This window comes from Python bivittatus, unplaced genomic scaffold, assembly GCF_059951505.1.
Source record: "Python bivittatus isolate LINGU-HERP-01145 unplaced genomic scaffold, Pbiv_v1 ctg000700_np1212, whole genome shotgun sequence".
NCBI classification, from domain to species: Eukaryota; Metazoa; Chordata; class Lepidosauria; order Squamata; family Pythonidae; genus Python; species Python bivittatus.
In genome coordinates, this window is record NW_028277098.1 from 96,721,883 (window position 1) to 96,742,500 (window position 20,618).

Sequence of the window (20,618 nt, forward strand, 5' to 3'; positions counted from 1 at the left end):
ATTTGATATTAGCAGTGTTTGTGTGCGCTAGCATGCTTACATTCCTAAAGGCATCTTTACTGTTTAATATAAAGTGCCATTTATTCAAATTACTTCCAAGGGGGTGAACACTGAATTGCTTTCTGCCCTGAGCATATGCAGATATCATATAGGTGCAAAGCATATTTGTACATTTGTAGCTGTGCCCCTGTATCTCAGAAATGCTTTGTGCATGTGTTTCTTATGTATTACATGACTAGTTAGTTATACAGTATATTATGACTGGGGTTTTATGATCCTGTCCTGTGAAGTAGACCCATTCATTCACGTGGGTCTGCTCCAGGGTAAATGCACCAAAGAATCTCATCCTCTATCACCTGAGGTTTCTTCTTCATTAATAGTGTGCCACGCATGTGCGCATAAGGAAAAATAAAGTCCTAACACTCAGCAGGAATGTCCAATTGCATAGTCAGAGAAACTGTCATTGTAATTGCTGTGTTTCTCTAGAACTGGCTCAGTTGTGTCTTTTGCTCAGAACATCATTTGTTGGTGTTGAAAATGGAGTCAATTAAATAAGAAATCGCTGTCCATCTGTGGCAGGTTTTGCCAGCCTCTCTTTCACTCCAACTTTCCTATCTATGACTTGCTCTTGGAAGAGACCTTTTCATTTTGGCCTTTCGGTTTCGTACACCTTCTCATCCTGATGGCTGTTTTGCGAACAATCAAAGTTGTCAATGCAGGATAAAGAAGGAAGCTGTGGATTAAGGATAGAGGCATCGTGTCCCTGAAATACCACACCCAGGAGGAATAAACTCTTTTTCTTTTCTTTTTCTCATCTTCAACATTTGGCCTCCTTGTAACTTAAAAAAAACCCAACACCAACCTTCCATAGCTTTCTGCCCATGTACACTTTCTAATCATGCAGGATTTTTTTTTTTCACTAGGAATGAACCAATCATTCTAGATGAAGACAAGGATCTTGAATTGCCCTCTGTTATCCTTGAGGGTGTGAAAATGATAAATAACCCTGACTAAATGTAAAAGCAGCAGCTGAGCTATATAATTCTGCTGTGCTAAAAGAAAAAGCAAAGGGGGTTGGTAGGAGAAAATAATCCACCTTTGGCATCTTAACCCAGCACACAAAGCAAATGTAACACAAATAGCCCCTCTTTCTTTCTTAAAGCACCTCTCCCCAATAGGAAAAAGAAAAACCTGGTTGCATTCTTAATCTGTACCCAAACTTGAAAACTTTGAGGTGACTTTTCTATAAAAATCATGCTGTCACATATTGTTTTTCCTAATTTTTTTTTTTTTTTTTTGCATGGATAGGATTCAATTCCTCACCTTTACATTTTGATATAAAGGACCCCTGTGGGTGCCAATGAATAGGTTTTCTATTTGGGTTGGGAAAAATATAGCAAGTATGCATGAAAAGTGTATCAGAAGAACCAATGGCCATCAAGCGTTCTCTAAAATAATTTAGAAAGGCGGAAATGAATAAATAAATGAAGTGAATTGTCTCCATCCACTTGTAGCACTTTTTAAATAACTTTCTTTTATCAGAATAAGGAAAAAGTATCTGAAGGCCTTGCCCTCAGTAAGATCCCTTCTTCTGGAATTTGCTGATGAGTTTGGGGCATAGTACTTTTCCATCACCCTTTCTAAGTACTTGGGTATGAGCCTATATGCAACTCTATGCACTAATTCTCTAACCTGATTTGATCTTGCTCAGCTTAATTTCACTGCTTTGCTTTTCTCTGAACTGAGGATTCAGCTGCAGTTGAAACCAAGATTTTATAAATCAGGGTTGAGGGCTGGAAAAATCAAGGGATTGTTAATTAACATATTATTATCCTTTGAAAAAAAGATACTTAGCCTGATATGTTTGAGTAACACAAAAATGGGAGTTCAGCGTTAAACAGTTAGTGGAATTTGTGAACTGCTGGGACAGTTTTGGAATAATGATAAAAACTGGAAGCGTAATAATGAGTTCTTAGTATTGCAATAGTGATTTGAAACAAGTTGGGAACATAGGGGAATGTTTACTTCCCAGTTAGCATTTTAAAATGCAATGTGGAGAGTGTGAGGGTGTTGTAGGACTCATCAATATAATTAAGTATTCCAAAGTGCTTAGTTTGCCACTTGCTAAGTTTACTTAAACCCTCTTTAAAGGGTTCATTAGAAGCCTGTGAGAAATGGTAAAATTCATTAACATTAAGGCAGGCGTTCTGCATTTGCCTGTAAATTGGTATTGATCTGCATGGCTCAGACTGGTGGCAGTGAGGGTGGGGGGAGGAGGGGGCAGAGAGGGAGAGAGGAAGGAGGTAACCATCAGATGGAGTAGGTGAGTGGACAAGGGAAGCACACCGTACAGCAGTGCTGAACGAGGCATTTATGCACCAAGTGTGATCTCCTGGCTTGCTAGATGTCTAAACCCTGCTCATAATAGTTGCCTACTCAGCGCCCTGACCATTCTCCGTGGTGCTACTCGGACCTCATTGTTAGGGGAGCTTTAAAGCTCAGAATGGCTGTGAAATAATCAGAGAGAAGCGAGGAAAAAGAGGAAAAAAAGAAAAAGAGAAAGAGAGAAACTGCCTGGTGCAAGCAGGAGGAGGATGCAGGAATTCACACACATGGATACTTACACCCTCACTCTCTTTCACACACATCCTCAGCAACAACGAGAAATAACTATTTCAGTTTCTACTCTGGCCTACACTGAACATTGTCCATCCATTTTGGGCTGTGTCCCATTCTGTTCGATGTGGCTATCTGTTTCAGGAACCCTGCAGAGTTCATCTGGAAGACCTTTTAGAAAATCTCATTTCTCTTCCAAACTCCCACCTGCCCTAACAACTCATCCCCCGAAAAGACCCCATGAAAAAAAAAAGGCAAGCTTTTCCTTTTGGCTGTTTCCTATCCTTCAGGCTGTGTCACCAATGATGCTTTACAAAAAAAGATTTTTTTTTTTTTTTAACAGTGGACATTTAAGGTAAGAAAGAGCTTCCTTTTTTTCCTTATGTTTTTAAAATAATTAAAAGGGAAGAGAAACCCACCTTAATTCTGTGTGTGTGAGAGAATGTATATATGTGCAAGCATGTGGGTTTTTCTGTCTAATAGTGAATGGAACATGTTTTCTTGTTTAGTTTGCATAGAATAAACACTTGATTTTTCTCTGTGGATGTAATGAACATTTGATTTCTAAAAAGCATGGGGAAGCTTTGTCTCTCTTTGTATGCTGACTGAGAAGAAACCAATATTCTGCTTATATGAAGAAATTAAACCTTTTCCATTCTGTATAATACATATTGGCTTTATTTATCATAACTGAAAGTTTTAAATTGTAGAAGTCTCTGATTTTAAAACAAAACCTACTTGGAATATAAATTCACAACTCAATGCTAGTTCAGTGGCTAACCTTAAAATTTGCATCTTTTGTGTTTGTTTTAAGTGAGTTTTCATTTGAAAATGAGACTTATTTTCTGACTACCAGATTTGGTGAACTATTCCTATCCCCACAAATCCATATTGCCCTCTTCTGTTAAATGGGAAAGGGAAGATGCCTGTACAGAGTTATGTCTGGATGGCAAGATGGGTGTGAGTTTTTGGCTGCTGTGTCTCTAGTTGGAGTGGTGAGCTGGTCAGCCAAGGGGGTGGGTGGATGGGAGAAAAGAGCAAAAAACAAAAAACCAAAAAAAAAACCCACTTCATCTTTTGCAAATGGAATCTTTTTAGTCTGTGGCTTCCTAAACTGATGTTCTCTTGGGCATTTCTTCCAAAACTTACCTGCTTGAGTGACATACTTCTTTATATGCCCATATGAACCTGGCAAACTATGGAATGTAAAGAAGTATGTATTTCAGGCATGGATCTTCGCAATGGTGCTCGCATATAATGCATGGTGGAAGAAAAAAAATGTTAAAGAGAGGAATTTTTAAAATATTATTTAATGCCTGACATGGCAGATCAGGGAGTCAATTGATGACTGCGTTCCAGCACATGTATTGTTCTGTCACTTTGCCTGTGTCAGCAGGTGAAACACTCATCAGGACATTAAATATTCAATATGCTGACTGCGGTATGGGCTTTGAAAGGCAACGCAGAGGAAATTTTACTGTCCACTTCCATGGTTTTCTTTCTTTCTCTCTCTCATGCTAGCAGAGGTTAGGGCCTCTCTGCTTTCCTCCCCTTTTAACTGGAGAAAATTTGCCTATATAGCAGATTGATTGACCTGCAGTTCTTAAAAAAAAATCTGTTTATATGTGTGATACTTATGAGACAGAAAGTGAGATTCAGAAGGTCCAGGAAACTATATGTAGCATTTTAGGCTGATTTGACTTTTAAAACTCCCTCACCCCCTTTTGAGTTTTTGGTGTGTTGAAAAGTTATTTATTTTTTAACAGTACTTACAGACCATTCCAAGCTTCATGACTCTGGGCATGTATGTAGATTTTTATTCAGTATTTAAAAAGCAGGGGGAAATGCTGTAAAATCTGTTAAAATTATATACCCTGTCAAAGAGCAGATTCATGGAGAACTCTTCTGCTTAAAAAAAAGTGAGAACATATATGCTGTTTTAGGAGGTTGTGTTTCTGTGTATTTCAGAAGGATTTTTCAATCTATTTCACTGAAGCCATTAGAATCCAGTAGAGTTTTGCACATTCACTTATTGCACTGTTCGTGTTAATTTGGTTACTGAATTAACCCATTTTCTGGGTTTGCACACCAATAAAATTACAAAACTGGCTGGGTTCACATAACACACTACTCGCCCCTCATTAAGCTAAGGTTAACACTAATTTAGCTTCCTATGTTGTATAAACAAATCCTCTAGATTTTTAACTGACATGGTGAAGTGCGTTGCATGAACCCAATCACTCTTAACTTCACTAGAGTTAAATGAGGCCTACTGGTCTTGAAAACTATGAATCTTTTATTGGTTTAATGTCTTCATGACTCCTATATTTTTGATTAAATTAAATGACAGTTTTTTCCCTCTTTCCTGCCTGGCACATTAACTCTTCCTGAACTTTTCTCACTGGTGACACAGTAGTGTTCCCAAACAGAACACCTGCAAGTCTTCTCAAGTTGCGAAGATGCTGCACGTCACACAGACACTTGACAAGCTGTAAGAGTCTTGATGTCTTGATCTCTCATGACTTGAATTGCTGGTCTGGCAGCAGCAGATGTCCTCTTTGGGAATCTTAGCTTGGCTTGCTGCTAAAAAAAGAAAAAACCTGGATTGTGAAGCATTCATATTATGAAAAGGCTTCTTCTTCTTCTTTTCCTTATCTTGCCATACCTTTTTTCCTTCCAAATTCTGTCTTGCCAAAAGAGCTCGGTGTTACTGACTGTGGACAGTCAGGTTTTGTTTAACACATGCTGAGTTGGGGGAGCATGGTCACCGGCCAAACGGGGAGCCGCTGCAGAGTTCTAGAAAGTACATTTTTAAGTATATAGGCACATGGGCTGCCAACTCATCAGTAGGTCCATAGCCCTATTGATCTCGGGTGACCTCTGCTCTTTAGGAGAGCCTTACTCCAAGGCCAGGCTTTGGGGAGCCTACAACAGGTGTAAGAGAAATAATTCGGGTTAAAGTTTGGCTGCAAAAAGCTGTGATCTTTGGCTTGAACAGCAGGTGCCCACTCTAAGTATAGCAAATGACTGCAGAAGCTGCGCAGGGAAAAGAGGGAGGAGGATAGACAAAAGTAGGAGAGTTGATTCATGATTCAGCTGTGGGAATGTCTAAGGTGAATGGGGATACATGCCTTTCGTAGAGCCACTGCTGACTTTTCAGAGCCCTGGAGGGCACAAATCCCTCCATATTCAAAATTGCAGGACCATACTGTGTGCTTGCTGGTTTTGGAACCCACAGACCATCTCAGGTCTTTGTCCATTAACACTAAAGGGCATTTGTGGAGCCCAACTGAAATAATTGATGCTTGCTTTCTTACATGGAGCCTAACTCGTTAAAAAATGGATATACTGAATTGTTATGCATTGCATATATGCTCACATCCCTTCCAGACTTATACAAATCTCCCAGTTTTAAGCCATGCACAACATGGGTAAAAGAACGTGCACGTCTGAAGTGCTGTTTGAGGGTGCTAGACATTCATTAGATGTATGACCCACTTTTGTTCAAGATGGTGTACATTGCGCTCCCCTTTTTCCCCACAACAACCCTATAAGGTGCGTTGAGCTGAGAGAGTGACTGGCCCAAAATCACTCAGGGAGTTTCTGTGGCTGAAAGGGTTTAGTACCTGGGTCTCCCTGCCCCTAGTCCAGCACCTCTTCCACTATATTACACTGACTTACATCTTTTATCTGCAGGGCTGACTCAAATCTGATTCAGAGATAATCCATGAAGGAAAGAGTGGGGTGCTTGGAAGTTCCCTACCAGTAATTCATTCTAGAACTGAAACCTGGCCATTCTCATGCCTTTTCCGTTGACATACACTTTATTACTATTTAAATCGCAACCATTATTTTCATAGGTTCTTCTATTTATATAATTTGACATGCAAGTCATGCAATACGATACATTCTCTGTTTCAACAGTGCATATGGCCACCCGAATCACGATTACTAAATGTAGTTCACCAACTTGGCATAGTGACCTGTTAAGTACAAAATGTCTGGCGCTGCTTGATATGTGGCATAAATAGCACTGCTTTATATGGCTGGCAAACTGCATTCAGCTCAGTGTATGGTAAATTGCACGGCCCTGTTTTGAGAAAATTTAATTTCAGGGTTGGTTTTTTTTTTTTTAATTAGATTGCAGCATTGAAAGTCCTTAACTTTCCCTGATTTTTTTTCTATTAAGTCCAAATGAGAACCAATTAATTGAGCAAAACCTTTTGTATGTAACCTGCTTAGGGTGAAGAATAATAATTTATTTAGAGCAGGAGTGTTCAGAAACACTTCATGTGCATTTGCTTGCTTACATGTTTATTAATTTAGATTTATGAAGCCCCAGTAATTTGCAATAAAAGCAGAGTTAAAACTAAAAGTAATAAACACTTTAAGCCATCAACAATTAAAATTTTGCTTTAAAAGTTATGTCCTTAAAACCATATTTTTTTTCCCAAAGGCCAAAGAGGTTAGTATCTAGAACACAGTAGGAAGTTGTGCATCTCAGCGACTGGGGAGGCCGAATGCCAAATTGCTGCAGGATAAAGCTCACAGCATCTGTAGGCCAACTTCTTCAGGTGATCGCAGTGCACAGGTGAAGGGTATCACATCAAATAAAGCCTTCTCTCAAAGAACTGGGCCCAAATTCCATAGGAAGCACTGTGTATCTTCCCTGGAAACAAATTCGCAGCCAGTAGAAGACATTCAGCAAGGTATAACATGGTTTCTGAATAATTCTAGATACAAATCTCACTGTGGAATTTTATACCGATAAACTTCCCAGAGAAGACTCAAAAAACAGCCCAAAGTAATCAAGTTTGGAAGTTACTGTTGCATTTATTTAAAGTCACTTTCTGCCAAGAAAAAAAAAATGGAGTTGGCCTATCAACCAGAGGAGACTGGGTTTTGCCTCAACCTGGGAGACCAGCAACAGAATTGGATCTGGAAATGCTTGCGCAGTCTGGAGAGAGGTAAACCATTCCAGACAGTGATAATGACCACCTCCCTGGGTTGCGTTCACACCACTCAAATTAGCCTCTCCATCTTGTCTGGATTCAGCCTTGATTTATTATTCTGTCTGCAACCCAGAATTGACTGAGCAGGTTCCCCCTTCCGCAGATGGTAACAGTGAGTTTTAGAAAGAATATAGCTCAACTAACATTTGTGAGTGCATTCCAGAGATGGCATTCAGACATGGATTTTAATTGGCATATTGGTCTCTTAGCCACTATACTGTAACAGTTAAATGGGCTCAGGAAAACTAGGCTAGGTGTAATTCAACTAAATGGGTTTAGATTCAATCTCTATACCCTTGCAATTTCGCGTAACTCCTTAGTGTAACTACTAAACAACAATTCCTTTTTGAGGGAGGGGGTTACTCTGGAAAAAGTTAATTTTTTATGCTAAGTCATCTGCCACAGATAAGCAGCATAAGAACATGCTAAAATATTTTCAGAGTGATCAGACCTCAAATCCCTGTTTAATATTTATATTTTATAACATGATGTGGTGTTTAAAAATCACACTATGAGTGTTTTGGAATTAGCTAGTAAAATTATATTTCCTAAACTTAAGACTGTGATTTTCCCTTTTCTTTAGATCACTGATATTTTTCTGGGACACACTAAATTTCAAAATGGGATAAATACATTCACTCTCCTGGTTGTTAAGATACCCCTTTCTTGGTTATCCCTTACTTTTTTGTCTATTGCAAGAGATGGACAAAATTTTTGAAAAAGAAACTGCAGTTGTTTGGATTTTTGTTGTACAGAGCATTTTATTCTGAAACCAGGTACAATCCTTTCAGGGATTTCTTTGGGCTTCTCCTGATGCTTACATTTTCTTTTTTAACTTGGATTCCGTTTTTATTTACTTATTTGCTTACAAGGATTGCTAGATCCCAGCACTGGTTTATATCAATGAAATCCGTTTTTCATGCTATTTTGATTTCCTCTAATTTTTCCCTCCCCTATAAATTAATATTCTTGTTAATTAAAGGGAATTGCATTAACACGTGAATAAACCATGCAGAATTAAAGTTTTATGTAAATATTTAAGTGGTTCTAAATTGGGGGAGGGCTTGACTTTATGATGTTTTAAGAACTTGGAGGTAAAACAGCTAAAAAAGGAAAAGGAAGTCCAGAATGGAAGCAGTTAAAGGGTGTGCTAGAAAAGTGAGCTGAAATACTTTGGTAGAAGAGGTCTAAATGTAGTTTCAGAGTCCCTTTTTGGGGTGGGTCCAAGCGATAAGTACTTTTCTAAAAAAAAATGATGCATCAGGATGGTACAGAAAAATACACAGTAAATTTAAAACAAACATTCACAATGGATGGCTTTAAAGTTCTAACATTGACTTTAATGATCCTTAATGACTTAACTTTTTTTTATAGTTACACTGATCTCACCTCACTGTTTTTTCCTGTTATTCAGAAGGGAGATGATTTCCAATCCCCCTTGCCTCTGAAATGGATAGAAATTAGAAAATACAGCAAAAAGATGTAGGCCCTCTAACTTCGCTAGCACCGCCATAGCGTGATGGCCAACGCTCTTGGCCTCACTTCATTCAAGTGAAGCAAGTCATTCAATCAAAACACTAAGAAATTCAGGAACCGTCTTTCAAACAGCTAGGTGAAGTTTTTTTTCAACTGCCAGTTGTTGAAACAATAGCTCGGAGGATTGTAAAAGCTGTAAATCCAGTGAGCCAAATTAGTTACATTTTTCTATTCTACATGCCCCACAAAATTTTGTCTTAAATATACTCCTCTTTCTCTTTGTCTCTCTCTCTCTCTCTCACAAACACACACACGTGAACCGTTCACATGTAGTTTACAAAGTCTTATATCCTTATTTTGCATGGGTAAGGTTAAGGCAAAGGGGAAAAAATAGGGAAAAACACTGATTTTTTTCATTTTACAACTTTTTGAATGGTTTTCTTTGCCAGAGCTGTGGGTTGTTTATTTCTTTTGAGCCACGAAGAATACCTTTACATGTCAGATTTTGTATAAATAACAATAAAATAATAGGTTTTTTTGCAATTTAAGTTTAATAATGCATGCATCAAAAGCCATAAACCATTTTATTCTGCAAGGATCTCTGTGCATGTGCTGGGTCTGTTTTATGTTTTATGTTTTTGTTTTATAATGCAGGAGAAAGGAGTGCATCAGCAGTCTTACTTAAAACTGTTGACCCAATGTGAAAAATGTTGCATTGAGAATAAATTGCTATTAAGCATGATTAGATTGACCTGCACGACAGATGTTTTAGCTGCTGCCGCATAAGTCAATCAAACTGAGCACACCCACCCCCCTAAAAAAATTAGTTATTCCAAGCTTCTTCCATTTTTAATTTATGTCTCTATTCAAAAGGGGTATCATAATTTTATCTTCTTTAGAAAGGAGGTGTGTATGTGGGTATTGTGGAGAATGTGTTAATTGCTGCCATTTTAGCAGAAATGGAAAGTATGGGACTCAGATCAACCGAATCAAAAGGTAAAAGAAAAATGTGCTGATTCAGGGCTTAGGCAACTGGGCACGTTTGAGTGCAGAATAGATCTGCACTGCAGCGCACTCTCTCTTACTACAGAGTTCAGGTTAAGTGGGCAGGGATCCCCTCATGTTCTCCAGTCCAGGTTGACCCAGATAGCGTGGGAAGGTTTGCACAAAGACATGGCAGTCCCCACTCCCACCCCAGCCTTTTACGTACAGATTTACCACCTAGCTAGCTAGCCCTGGCTAACCTCGAAAAAGCTAAGCAGGAAATGAAGTACAGAAGGCAGTGGGAAATCACTTCCATATTGCTTCCAAGAAAACTACATGGATATGCCCATGTGGCCTTCAGAAGTCAAGCTTATCTCAAGAGAGATTTTTGTCTTCCTTCCTTCCTTCCTTCCTTCCTTCCTTCCTTCCTTCCTTCCTTCCTTCCTTCCTTCCTTCCTTCCTTCCTTCCTTCCTTCCTTCCTTCCTTCCTTCCCCGTTTCTCTCTCTCTCTCTCTCTCTCTTTCTCTCTCTCTCCATATTTCACAGACTTAGGAATTATAGTTTTAAACTATGGATTTGTATTTTAAAAAAGCCTTGGAATTAAAGCACAGAATTTTACAACATCCCATAGTCAAATCTTTAAAACATAGGCTAAGAAATGGTTTGCTGTTTTTCCATTTTAAATGTATTATCTGTGGTGTGTATTTTGGGGGGACTCTAAGCTTGTTCCCTTTGGATGTTCTAATAAGAGAAAATATGAATTGTACTGATGCCACTCATGCATTCTTATTGAATTGGGCTTTAAGCTGAGCTAAAATCCTTTACTCTTGCTTTTGGATAAGGACTACATAAAGGTTACTTTTGAATTTAACCATTTTACAATGAAAAAAAGACTACATTTCGTTTCTGAAAATGTAACATTTATTTATATTAAAAAGGGAACATCTTTTAAATGTAGACCTGGCAATCTCTCCTCGATCAGACATAACTGAGTTTACATCATAGTGTAACCCCAAAAGCCTACTAGCCTCTATGTTTAAGTATGAATGCTAGAGGTGTTCCAACAAGGGCTGATTGGCCATCTGTCAAGCTGACAGAGGTTAGATTGGATGATCTCTAATAAGATCCCTTCCAACTCTGTGACCCTGTGCCGAATAAGGCAACTATTGCCTCCTCCTTTGCAAAGAATTTCATTTGGAAATGATACATAAATTAAACAAATGAACACTATCTTCTAAGTGCTTAAATCTACTAAAATGTATGTAATATTCTAATATCCATTGTGAGATATGACTTTGTCGGGCCAGTGCATGTTGGCGACGAACAAAAGTAGATCTACTGTGCAGTGATAAATCACAGCACTGTGAATTAAACTGAAAATGAGACTAAAAGGGACTGAATAACAAATTCATTGTGATATGATAAAGTGTTGTTTAGAACCTCTAACTCAAATTAACATATGGAACTCTGTTTTGTTTTTATTTTAGAGGTGGGCCCATATCCAGTCTAACGTAAAAAGGGTTTCTGATGCAATTGTTTTAGCAGCCTGATACAACTGTTTTAGGAAATAGTCTGCAGGACTATTCTCTGTCCCCCACCCCCATTCAACACTTGTCCTCATCCTCTGTATCTGCATTTCCTTTCTTCCTCTGCTCTGTCTTGTCTTTTCTATTATCCATTTTATTTTTATCCATTTTTGTATTATCCATTCTATTATCCATCTCCCATCTGCTTTTGGCGGCTCACTAGAATAATGTGTAAACATATTGGTGGCTCCTACGTTAAACGTTTTGGTGAGAATGAAATGCTGTAATAAAAACGCACTGTGGAAAATTGCAGTGACATATCTAGTCTCCCATTTTAACATTTAGAAAGGGGAAATTATTAATATGATGTCACCCTACTAGCTATCTTCAAATAGTATGCTTAAATCGATCATTTAAAAACTAAATGCTGCATCTCTACCATATGCTACGTATAGTTGCTTCTAATTGTGGAGTTTTTTCCCAGCAAACTTAGTTGATTTGGTTAGTTTATTGTTCAATATACTGTGGAAATCCAGAAAATTCAGTAAGAAGGTTAGGTATGTTATGTGAACACAACCCTTATGTGTAGGGATTGGATAAATCTATTTTGATTTCTACCACCTTCATAAGAATTGGACCTGATTGGTACTATGATTTAATTAATTAATTAACTTGTATACCACCCAACTTCCAGTGACTCTAGATGGGTGATTGCTGGGAAATTGCAAGGTTCTGGATTAGACAAGGAAGTTGGGGTAGGGGTGGGGGGAAGAAGGCGGTGGGAAAGCGTATCAGTATTGTGCCAAGATAACCGCATAGAAATCCATGTAAATGCCAAGAATTGAGAATAACTCAGGGGAATTTTTTTTGGAAGGGAGGGTCATATGGATATTTAACATTTATTTATTTATTTATTTATTTATTTATTTATTTATTCATCATATTTATATAGCCGCCCATCTCACACAAAGTGACTTAAAAAGAATAAATACATAAAAACAATTACAAATAAAAAACCATAAAAGCACACAAAACATGAGGGTTAGGGTTAGGGTTTTCACTAATTAATTAATTAATTAATTAATTGATGAGGGAGCCACGGCAAAGTCTCCCTGGTGCCCTGGGACCCCCAGGCCTGTTCACATAGCTGCATATGATTCAATGGTAGGCATATCTGTACAAATAACGTTCTAATGTAAGTATTTTTGTATAGATTTCTCCTGCATACAACGATATATACATATGCAATTTTGTATGCATTTTATGTGTGCAATTTCCCAGAATGCATACCTATGCATAATAATAATAATAATAATAATAATAATAATAATAATAATATCATCTTCTTCAGGGAACCGCGTGGTATGTGAAAGTCAAAGGAAAAATTCAATTCTAATCCATGTTTTAGTTGAAGAACTCTAAAATACTGATGTTTGTATTAAAATGTGAACCAAACCAATTACTCCCCATCACTAATTATGAATCATTATCTACCATAGTAGCGACTGCACAGCATGAATGGAGAAACCCATACGTAGTTTGCAGCTATGCTGATTCTAATAGACAAATGCCTTGCTACCATAATGTCTGATTTGGAGTATTGTATCCTACTTGTTTGAAATTCTTATGGCAAGTTCCAACAAGCATTGGAAAAGAGAGGATGAGGATGGGAGATTGCTTGTATTGAATCAGGCCATTGATCCATTACTGTTTAAGCTTTTTTTTTTTTTTTTAAGGATTCTTTTGATAGAAGGGCAGGACACTTAAAGTAAACCATTACTTTAAAGCAAGCAACAAAAACTGGATAGCTACTTATATTCAGCAATGTCATGTTATCACAGCACTAGAAATGTTGATGCTGATGAATTAAATATTTAAATTTTGCTAGGAAGAGGACAATGATTTCTTATAGTTACTTAATGCATTGTTTTATTTGTTTTCATATGACATTGCTTTAAAAATTTCCAGTTTTTTTTTTCCTGAGATTAAGACAGAAGGCAAATTTATGTAAAGACACTGTAGGGTCTTGTGGAATTTCTGGAGGCTACAGACATATGGATGGAAGCGGCTTGCCATCTTTTTCCGAGCTATTTTTTTACTTTCTAGGCCAAATGACTGCCAGGTATTTTCTGGTGGTCTCTCATCCAAGTATTAACCAGGCCTGACTCTGTTTAGCTCCCAAAACCAAAGGGGATTGTCAAGGGGTGTCTCCTGTTGAACAATACAGAAATGAAAGAATGGGTGGGAACAAACTACAGGTAGTCCCCAGCTTAAGAATGAGTTCTGTTCCTAAGGTCTATCCTTACGCTGAATGTGTATGTAAGCCGAAACAGTATTATTGTATATACTGTATAAATAGTATTGTGTAATTAACTTGAATCATTGTGTATTTAACTCAAATTTTGCTCCAGTAGGCTCCGTTCTTAACTATGAGTCATCTGTAAACCAGGCGTTCTTAACCCGGGGACTCCCTGTATTTCTCCTTGTGCAAAGCTGACCAATTAATTGCCAGCATTTCTACTTAAAGCATCCTTCTATGTCATAGCTTATACTTTTCTTGCACCTTTCCCAGATATACACATTTCTGAATACAGCTTACCTGGATGTGGTTTTTGACACACACAGCTTTTTTAAAGGCATGTGGTTCATGTTTACTGTTTCCCCAAATTTAAACTGCATTCATTTTTTGAGCCAATCCATGTTTTGGGATGGTGGCTTGCTAATGGATGTTGTGAATGACGTGCCCATCTGTGCTGCAACAAATGGCTTTGGTGAACTCGTAATGCGTACTCGTATTTGGTATCCGTATTTGTACCTTGCTGGAAAACGGCATTGCCTATTGGGACATCTGTTGCATGATAGGGTGGGATGAGAGCAGGATTTTCTAAATGGTGGGATCACATGTCTGTTTTGATATTCGTTTTCTGCCCTTGCTGCCATGTTTTTCGTTTTCCCCCATTCTGCAAGAAATCAGTTGCAGTAGCGAAAGGTTCAGATGGAGTGTGACTGAGCTTTGAAAAGCTTTGCCAGATTCAAATCCGCCCCTTCTGACTTTATAAAGGCCTGTATGTCCCTTAACTTTTCCAGGTAGGAAAAATGTGATGCAGAAAATGGATGCTTTAAGGCAGTGTTGTCCAAACTTGGCCACTTTAAGATGAGTGGACTTCAACTCCCAAAATTCCCCAGCCAGCCATGCTGGCTGGGGAATTCTGGGAGTTGAAGTCCACTCATCTTAAAGTGGCCAAGTTTGGACAACACTGCTTTAAGGCATACGTGGTATGTGTGTGCATGGATATGAAGCTTCTTTGTAAAAAAAATAAAAAATAAAAATAGATATCCAAAAAGGGTTGGAAAACTTGCAGAGCAGGTGGATTATCGTGCAGTGAGTCCTAACTGTCTCGTACTTGCATAAGTCAGCAGGATACAGTCTAGCCACATGTGCAATCTCGTTTTGCTCACTTATGCACAATACAATAGCTGCTTTTTTTCACCCCGTGTCATTCTGAAAGCCAAGCTAATGGAATAATGCAGTGTCTCTCTATATAGGATATGCAATCCGATTGTGCACTCTAGACACAGATGTAGCTCAATCCATATCTTTCTTTCTTTTTTTTAAATCTGGCCTTAGATCTAAACATTTCTTCCTTCCAGCAGCAAGCTTTTAGCACATTATTGCAAACTCTTTTTAACCAAATCCATACCTTTTGGTTTCCAATCTGTAGACTTGCATTTTACTAAACAAATTGTTGGGGAAGGCTTATGTGTGCGCACACGTGTGCATGTAACGCCGCCCAGAGTCACTTTTATGTGAGATGGGTGGCTATATAGATTCAATCAATCAATCAATCAATCAATCAATAAATGTGAGTTTAGTTCAGGTAGAAAAAAATTGATTAACCAGCAGTATGAGTTGGGGATGATGATAAAGTTTGCTTATATTTTTACCTTTTTTGGGGGGGGTGGAAGAAGAGAAAATGCATATATATTTATAAGAATGCAGTGCCAAGGCATCTGATATCCTGAACAGATGTAGGGTGTATGTGTGGTTTTTTTTTTTTTTAAATAACCCTGGTGTTGGGGGGGTGAGTTGCTCTGTATGCCCAGATAAGGCCAGTATGTGACTGAGTGCTTCACCCTATCTAGAAAAGCCCATAGAGACCCTCAGCCAAGCCAAAAGAGACTGTAGAACAGCTGATATAAATAGTCTTCATTCTCAGCTGCCCTGAAACTGTATTCGGAAGGTATCTGGGCAGTCAAGAGGCACAAGGCCACCTCTTGATAGCCGAGTGTAGAAGTGCAATGTGATCAGTGTGCAAACAGCTGTAGGGACCAGAGTTACTCCTGGAAAGACCTTAGATAGGCACATCAACAGAGGCATTTCAGGGCCTGAGGAATTCAGTGAGCTAACAGCGACCGAGAATAAAGTTCATTTCCAAAAGAACAGGACACCAGAGACTAATTATGAAAGTCACACGATCTTCTTTGGAGCCTTTGAATGACTAGCTGTTCTTTTTTTAACTCTGGTTAAAGCCAGAAGTTAGAGGTAAACCGTTTCAGGAAAGGAAGGAAGGAAGGAAGGAAGGAAGGAAGGAAGGAAGGAAGGAAGGAAGGGAGGGAGGGAGGAAGGAAGGAAGGAAGGAAGGAAGGGAGGGAGGGAGGGAGGGAGGGAGGGAGGGAGGGAGTAGAGGTGTGTGTGTGGAGGGAGGAAACGCATGGCAAAATCATGTAAAATGCAGCTTCCTAATCTTTTGTGACAGGGCTATCTGCTTTTATGTCATAACAATTATGGTAGCATATTATGAGAATCTGTTAGGATTACGCTTGCCAACTCTACATTCAGTGATGACATTACTATTCTCAGTTTTTCAAGGGAGGAAAATAGGAAGTTGTTGACTTCGTACTCTGGGAAAGTCAAAAAACTGCTGGCTAGAATGGTGAGGAAAAAAATAGTTGGAATCTGACCCAGCAAGATTCTTCTCATGTTCTAATCCTATTTATCTGCTGTTTAATATCCTTTTTTCCCCTCTTTCTATACCTTTGGGTCCAGCCCTACTTTTAGGGGTATTTTACAGGGCAAATAATGAAATTCATTATTGTATTCGTATTTGATGCTTCAGACATCAAAATGCCTTAAACCTTTATATATTATTTTGGGTACAACTTAACAAGGGCACCTCCATTTAAAGACATAAATCCTACAGCATGGACTTCAGGCCACAACTGTCGTCTTCTTCTTCTTCTTTTAAGCCTTGGGCTCATCTTGGAGTATTGTGGAACATATATAGACAGTGGCTCATCTATTTGCCCCTAGTATGCTTTTTGAAGCTTTTTGGGACATGTAGCATTCATTGCAGGAGAGTCACATAGTAGGAGTGATGTGATCATTCCAAGCCATCAGAATCCACTAAAAAAGCCAGATTAAGTTGGACTTCTAGGATGTACCCAAGTTTTGAGATTGTTCTTGTAAAACTGATATTGAAATGAGATGCGGCCTGGATACACTTTTAAAACTAAAACATTCTCTTGTGGGATGTCATATGAATTGGTCCTCTCCCTTCTGCTGTTCAACATCTATTTACAGCTGCTGGGAGAGGTCATCTGGTAGTTTGGGGTGTGATACTATCAATATGCTTATTTGTTTGTTTGTTTGATTTTTGTGGAGAGGCTCCTTGACTCCAAAAAGGCTCTAGGCAACTTACAGTATTTAAAATACACAGTTTTAAAAACATGACTGCATGCATAACAACAATGGCGTTCACCAAAATTTGACAGAAATCCCACGAACACCTTAACATGGGTACAGCGCCAAGCCTTAAGGGACTTCTGGAACACTGGGAGAGTGGGAGCCACTGTATCTCTGGGGGTGGGGGGTGGGATGCTGTTCCAGAGAGCAGGGGCTGCGACAGAGAAGGCATTAACTTTACTCAGCTTTATATTGCCACCTCAAGTTTAGCTGGAAACACTGTTGGTGTTCTGTGGTGGTACTTGGAGGTTGAGGAGGTGTGGGTGGGATGAAGCTGGTTAGACTCAGGAAAGATCCTTTTTTCTTGCAGTTATCTGCCAGCTCAGTGTCAGGGGTGGCACTTCCCCTGAGGGAGTACATCCATGATTTGGAGGACCACCAGGACTCACGGTACTGAGTCCAGGAGAACCTTTATCCAGCTTCAGCTGGTGCACCGGTTGTAGCCCTACCTGGAGCAGAAAGATCGGCTATAGTGACTTGTGCCCTTATCACTATCCAATTAGGCTTCTGCAGTGCTCTCTACATGGTGCTGCTTTTGAAGACCACTCAGAAATTTGGTCCAAAATGCTGTGACCTATTTGTTGACTGGTGCTAGTCGCTGGGTCCATGTGACTCCTATTCTGCAGACTTTGCCTTGGATATCAGTAGTTTCCAGATACAATTCAAAGTGCTAGTTTTGACTCACTATGTGGCTTCACACATAGGTAGGACCACCTGCTAGCACATTCAACCCATCCATGGGGGTCCTTCCAGGAGAAGCTGCTTGCAGTATCCCATTTTCATGTGGTTAGGAGGCCACAATCAGTATAGAGGCCAACATTCAGAGCAGATTATATGGCTTTTTCAACCTGGCATGCTTCAGATGTGTTAGGATTGCAACTTTCAGCATTCCCAGTCAGCATGACCTTTAGTTGTCTGGAAATACTGGATATCATAGTCCCATCACCTCTGGTGATTACCAGGGTACTTTATGTCAGGGTTCCTCAAACCTTGGCAACTTTAAGACGGGTGGACTTCAACTCCCAGAATTCCCCTTGCTGGCTGGGTGGGAGTTGAAGTCCACCCGTCTTAAAGTTGCCAAGGTTTGAGGAACCCTGCTTTATGTATTCTGTTTGTGCTACTTCTTGCTTAGACTCTTGGGTAGACATTTTGTAGAGCTGTAACGAAACAAGATAGCTATCAATATGCTAAATTGACCATCCCCTCATCACCTAACTTCAGGAGAGAAAAGTTTACTTTTCGAAAACTGTTCTTGCGGCTGTATCTCTTCTCACCCTTCTCTGCGGTTTCTTTGAGGAAGTGTTTTCCTTGTTGTGTGATTCCAGCCAGTCAGAGACCACGTAGTTAGTCAAATGAGCAATGATGCTAAATGGCCCTTAAAGTTGGAGGCATAGCACTGTCATAGAGGGTGAAGAAACAGCATTAATCTGATGCTGTGTGTGTGCATGTGTGTACGTGTGCAAAACATCCACGCAAAGGTTGATGCCCACTATCTTCCTGTTAGAGCTTCAAGGTGCAGCAAAACTGCTTTTGCAGCACAACACAGGAAGACAGAATGTGCTTGGGAATAGTCTTGGCAGTGTAACCGCACTTGAGCCACGTCCCTGTACCCCTCTCATATTTGCAAGCAAAGAGCACTGAAGGAGCCTGCATTTCAACTTGACTCTATCATAAATTGCTTTTGAACGTCCCATCAGTCAGCTTCTATTCATGGCACAAGGAATGCAGGTTCAACACTCTTGTGGGCATGTGGAACACGTTCTTTGGATCCTGGCCATTGATAATAAAATATTATTTGTACACACCTATAGCCCATGGGGATATTTTTCTCCTGGATGATGTATATAGGGAGTAAGACAAGAATGAGGGATAAGATTATGTTGTTGTAGAATCTAAGTACTGTTCCTGGTACTGCAATCAAGCCCGTTCTGCTTTCTGGGTTGAAGCTATAGGGCTGAAGGTTAAGAATAATATTAGAAAAAAGATAGTAGAAGACTAGACCAGATCTGTGATACTTAATGCAATACTTTCTCAACTGGGGCTCTGGAGAACCCTAGGATTCCGTGAAAGGTCACTAGCGGTTCTGTGAGAGATCATGATTGAAAAAGAAAATTAAACATAGATTTTAAATTTTGAACCCTGCACAATGCAAGCTGTAGACATAATAATTTTTATGCAGGGATTTCCTGAAAATTATTTCAAGTGTTCCTCCAGGGTAAAAAAGGTCGAGAAAGGCTGCTTTATGCTGTCAGGGATAAGAAAGACCCTGTCTAATGCTGCGAAGACCCCTTGCCCGTCAGTTTAGATAATAATGAATTAGTTGATTTCACTGAAATCAGCTTTGTGTGTTCCGACTAGAGCACAATTTCTAACTGCAAATCCCTAAAATAATATTCGAAACCCAGATGATCTCAGTTTTTCAGCTCTGATGCCCCAGTTTAAGTCAAAATGTTTGGGATGCTTTGATGTGTGTTATGCGCATTCTTGTTTGAATTTGGCCGGCTGCGCCTAAGCGTCAGCTGTTTCAGCATCAGCTGTTCCCAGAATGCATGTCTGAGTTGCATTTTGAAACCTGGTCAGAAAAACTGATTACAGAAATTGTCCCTGGGCTTTACATGGGACAATAATTTGCACAGAAGCATTTAAAGAAGGAATGATCTGTGAAAGGAGCCAATTCTGGGTACTTTTAAAATGTACACCGTACATCCTCTTAGGGAGTAGAAAATTGTACCCAGATTACTGGGCCAAGTGTGGTCACACCTAATAGGCCGGAACTTAATCTAAAGAAGTGGGGACGTTGTAAAGGGAGGAGAAAATGACGTGAAATGGAGTGTAAGGAAAGAAAAGAAAAGAAAAGAAAAGACGAAGGCTAAGAACAATAGAATCAACATGATATTGCAGTTTAGGGAGCTTTTGTTCTGGGTTCCAGCCATCGTACCCTCTTCCAATCCACCTTTTTTTCCAATATTTTTCCTCTCTCCATAGGCACTTTGGGTCTCTGGACCCCATGCATTAAACTGTTTGTGTGGGGGGGGGGAGTTCCCATCCTCTTACATTCCCCCGCTCAAACTGGAGTTCTCCGCTTTGGAGAGTTTTCAGTCCTTAAATGATAAATGAATTTGCATAACCCATGCATGAATAAAATGAATTAGGGTTAGGCAAGAAATAAATATATTGCCTATTTTTTATTTTTAATCTATGTATCAAATGGAATAGTGATAGAGCCCTGCAAATTTTGGAAATCAAACAATCTCTGTTGGA

General features: G+C 39.3%; 1 long non-coding RNA gene across 2 annotated transcripts in view; it reads left to right on the forward strand.

The window, feature by feature from the left end:
* Window positions 1-20,618, forward strand: part of LOC148214279 (uncharacterized) — a 38,975-nt gene that overhangs the window by 1,111 nt on the left and 17,246 nt on the right. Inside the window, exons 2-3 of one of the 2 annotated variants that reach the window (XR_015798454.1) lie at window positions 2,761-2,971; window positions 7,073-7,325. This is a non-coding gene — a long non-coding RNA (uncharacterized LOC148214279). The remainder of the gene's footprint in view (window positions 1-2,760; window positions 2,972-7,072; window positions 7,326-20,618) is intronic. The other variant, XR_015798453.1, reaches the window with a different exon arrangement.